Here is a 5,243-nt window from a genome sequence, read left to right as displayed (position 1 = left end):
CCTTGCTCTTTATTAAATCCGTGCGATGCACGGGGCGACAATGAAATGTATGATTTGAAAATGTTATTTTTAAATGCAATTTGGAAATTTTGGTTTGTGCTTAAAAATAAATGAAGAAAATACTGTTAATTCTTTTAAATTAAAATATAAACTAAAATGAATAATTAATGTATCCTATGGAGAAAACACAAAACACATGAATAATTAATGTATAAAAATCGAGGGTATGCAGAATTTGGGCAAAAGTTCCCATTTAGCTACCTCAGCCAAAAATAAAAATTGTGAACCCATGAAGAAAACAGCAAGAGCAGGAATAGCTTGATGAAATTCTTTGTCTTCTCAAGCTAAATATTTAATGAGGCATTAGCTTAATTCAAAATCGAATTATTATAAATCTCTCAATAAAATTATCCCATTGGCATATGGCCATATATATATATATGAGAGAGAGAGAGAGAGAGAGAGAGAGAGAGAGAGAGAGAGAGAGAGAGAGAGAGAGAGAGAGAATGGTTTGTAAGCAGCTGCTCAGATAAGCTTATCTGAGCAGGGATCACAAACCATAGGAGGCCACATTATTGGGATGATCCAAAGCATTCATTTGATAAGCCCTCATATAGATAGGGTGTGCCCAAAAAATCAGCTCTCCCTAACCCTTCAAACTGCGGAGGCAAAATATGGACAAATTTGTGAATGTTTATACATGTCCATTTTTAACTCCACAAATCGTAGGATTGGATGATCCTATGGAGCTGATTTTTTGGGCACACCCTATCTATATGAGGGCCTATCAAATGAATGTTGAGGATCATCCAAACAATGTAGCCCCCTATGTTTGTGAGCTGTTACGAACCCGATTCGGACCGCAACATAGTTGATCTTCTTAGAGGGAAGATGGCCTCTTGACCCACTTCGAGGGAAGGGTCAGTCCTCCAAAGGGTACAAAGTGCTCGTAATGAACACAACGAACCAAAGTTCATTTTTTCGTTCAAAAGATGCTTCTCCATCATTCATAGCAGTATAATAAATACATGAATTTGTAAACAACTAACTAACTCTCTCCATGGACAGCTGGAGAGTTAGTAACAAACTCAACTTTACAAGCTCCTAAATAAAAGGCATACTTGAAGATTTGGAAACCAACCCAACCCAACCACATCAACTCCTAAATAGAAGGCACAAACCCTATCACGGACCAACTCCTTTGGCCAACCTAATTCTAACGAAATGAGAAGTATCCCATACCAATTTATTTCTATTTCTTGACACCTCATCATAGCATAATAGTCTCTACATCCTGACACCTCATCACACTAATAAACTCACAAGTCTACCCAAATTCCCACACGTATCATTCCACCCCCTTGAAATCAACCTTGTCCTCAACGTTGAAGATGAAGTGCTAGCCTATTGGAGAAAAATGTCTTATACAGGACTATTCGAAAGTCTTCTCTCTTATCTTTTTTCTTTTTTCCATCTTGCTCCTTTTCTTCTTTTCTTTGTCTTACGATTAGTCTCCATTTTGTATGGCGCCATTAAGAGCCGAGCCAACTCTATTTTCAAAATAATCTGACCGTATTGATCACCAAAGCTCCATCGCCGGAATTTTTTGAAATTTCGACACAAAGATGGTCGTGGGAGAGATTCTGTTCTTTGGCGTTGGTTATGCTGCAAGGAACGACGGATTTTCTGACGATGACCTTGTCGGAATTGACAAGGCTGACAAACGCCTTTCTTTTGTGGCTGTTTCTCCTTTCCTTTTCTGTACTTGGGAAGACAAGAATTTATTAAATGTGAAACATTTGTCACATAGATGCCATAAGATCTACCTCCACCATTACGGTCTTGGTTGTTGGAGCTTTCCTTCGGGCCGCGCGTATGTGTAGCCGTCATCTCATCAAACTGAGCGTTCAAAGCAGAAAACATCACCTCCATCTCCTTGATCATCCTCTCTTGTCCCAATGCAAGAGAACTCCAGCTTCCAACCGTCTGATCCTTGGATCATCCATACCTGGCTCTGATACCACTATATCGGATCATCCATACCTATATCAGATCGCAACGGATTTGATCTTCTCGGAGGGAAGATCAGCCTCTTGACCCACTTCAAGGGAAGGGTTGTTCCTCCTTTCTGTGCAAAAAATACAAATTTGGGATAACTTTCTTCATTCCCTCCAAAAGACTGGTTACACGTTACTTATTAAAAATCCATAATCTAGATACGCCTTATCTCTAAGACTCCTAACTAACTAAATAACTACAAAGCAAATATGAAAATAACAAATATCACAACTAACTTATTTCAGCCAAGGTGGGACCCAAATAAGCATGTAACATTCCTCCCCCCTTAAATCAACCTTGTCTTCAAGGTTGGATCATTGGAGCAGATAATTTATGCCGCCGAGGTCGCAAATCTTATTGGGCATCATCTTCACGAAAAACATAGTTGACATCAATGGTCGAGACAACTCCATCTTCAAACCGATCTCATCGCGGCGTTCATCAAAGCTCCTGCGGTATGTTTTTCTAAAACGATTTGAATGTTGACGAGCGAATGGCTGTGGGCGAGAATTTTTTTGATGACGTCGGACAGTTTGAGAACAGACTCTTCGATGACAAACTTTCTTTTGTGGTTTTTTCGCCTTTTCTTCTTGCTGATTTTTTTCTCCCTTCTTCTTTTCTCTTCTTTTTCTGTTTCGACGTTTCTTTTTCATCGTGCAAGCCTTTTCGACCGTTGTGCCGGTTTTGTTCAAGCCTTCCGCAAATCGTCGATGTTCTTCCATCATTTCCAAAAGAAGTGCTTTAATCTCCTGCAGATCTCCACGTATTGATTCCCAAATCTTCGAAGACGTAGCCATGGCGCAGGATCGACCGCTTTGATACCATTTTGTTACGAACCCGATTCGGATCCCAACGGAGTTGATCTTATTAGAGGGAAGATGGCCTCTTGACCCACTTCGAGGGAAGGGTCAGTCCTCCAAAGGGTACAAAGTGCTCATAATGAACACAAAGAACTAAAGTTTGTTTTTCGTTCAAAAGATGCTTCTCCATTATTCATAGCAGTATAATAAATACATGAATTTGTAAACAACTAACTGATTCTCTCCATGGACAGCTGGAGAGTTAGTAACTAACTCAACTTCACAAGCTCCTAAATAAAAGGCATACTTGGAGATTTGGAAACCAACCCAACCACATCAACTCCTAAATAGAAGGCACAAACCCTATCACGTACCAACTTCTTTGACCAACCTAATTCTAACGAAATGAGAAGTATCCCATTCCAATTTATTTCTATTTCTTGACACCTCATCATAGCATAATAGTCTCTACATCCTAACACCTCATCATACTAATAAACTCACAAGTCTACCCAAATTCACACACGTATCATGAGCTTTGCTCAGATAAGCTTATCTGAGCAGCTGCTCACAAACCATTACCGATATTAACACAATAATGTTTTGATAATGGGCCGAAGAGCTTGTTGCAAACTTATGACTCTTCACAGTACGAAAGTATGAAACATTCAGAGCAAAGGAGACCGTAGCAGTCTCTCACAGTCGTATGTCACGAGCAAAGGAAGCTTGCATGTTCCATTCACCAGCATCATCATCATTGTCATTGTAATCAGTGACAATGTTCCCATTATAGGTCTTATTCTTAACCCGACAAATTCTTTTAATATGACCTGACCTGCCACAATAATAGCAATGAAAATCTCTTTTTTCTTATGATTCATCATTTTGTTTAGCACGATCACCTTTCCTATACATAGGTTTCATTCTCCTTATTTTTCAGTCACTTCCTCTTACTACACACACTTAGGATCATATAACATTCCATCACTCTTTGAATTGTCGTCCTCTGATGCTTACTCTATGACGGCTTCAGTCTAGTTGTTCTCCAAGAATCTCTATTCATAGGTTGCCCCATCTGTGACTCAATCATAAAATGTAGTGTTGGCTCACATACCAAATAAGTACCTAACCAATGCGCCAAAAGTTCCATGACTGATCGTAATAGAATCACTCACTTAGGCCCTGTTTTGATTGCAAGAATTTTCTTAATTAATTTTTTTTGAAAGAATAGGGCTTTATTAAAAAGAGTAAAGGGGGCCTCAACCGAGGAAGTCGAAGAAACACAAACGGCACAAAGATGAACATGAAAGTACAAGAACAATAGCGATCAAGGGGGTAGAAAGTTGAAGATTTCTAATGAAATGACGATTCACTCCATCCTGAGCAGGACGGTTTGCCCCTTCATTAGTCAATCTCCGTAAGGTATTAGAATCTGACCTATACCCTCCACACTATCCAAGATCTCATATCAACTCTGAGAGTCTCCAAGAGTGAGGGTATCTCTCATACAATCATCTGAAAATGTTGAGGGAATCACTTTCCACAATAAGATTATCCAGTTCTCTGTTAGCAGTTAATTTTTTGCCCTGAAGAAGAGCTCTCACTTCCATCTCATTAGTCTTTTGACTTCAATCGGACCAAAAAATGTCCATTTGTTGACCCAGTCTCGTCTCTAAGAGGACCTCCAATTAATTCTAGGCGGGCCAAGGTTTACCAGACTAGAACCATTGAAGTTAAGTTTGAACCAACCAATCTCAGGGGAGGCCAAACAATGACCTCTTGATCCTTGACTCACGCAAACCTCCCTCCAGAAATGTCTTATTGTGGGCCATGTCACAAAGAACCAGGAGCCTAGGATGTCACATAAGTGGACAAGAAGGACCCACGTATCCCAAACAAGTTAAGAACTTCAGCTGACATGGATCTAGAGTACTTGCAATGGAGAAGCATATGGTCCACAAATTCACTAGCAACCACGGACAAAGGAAGTGATCAATGATGAACATGTGGTGGTGGCGGAGGTGGTAATGCTCTAAATTTTGTCCAAAAATGCTATCCACCCAAATGCGAAGATTTTTGGAGGGGCTGGAATGCTCCAAACTCTCGAAAGCTACCGCGGAGGGGGCAAGAAGGTAGAAAACTTGCTCTTGGCTTTGCATTTCATTCTACAATTCCTACACATTTTAACTCGAATTTGAATCTATAGTACACCCAACTTCCAATAACTCTAAAGAACCAAAGTAAAATTACATCCACAATCATTTATTTTAATTACGGCACTCTTCCCTTTGTTTGGACTTACAATTATCTATTAAAGGTTGTTAAAATCCTCAAAAGTCAGTCGAGAGAGAATAAGATAAGTGTTTAACAAAGAGAGTAATGCCA

Source organism: Tasmannia lanceolata, unplaced genomic scaffold (assembly GCF_043159265.1).
Source record: "Tasmannia lanceolata isolate RefF3 unplaced genomic scaffold, GAP_Taslan_0.1 ptg000019l, whole genome shotgun sequence".
NCBI lineage: Eukaryota > Viridiplantae > Streptophyta > Magnoliopsida > Canellales > Winteraceae > Tasmannia > Tasmannia lanceolata.
Note: the sequence above shows the minus strand (reverse complement) of the source record.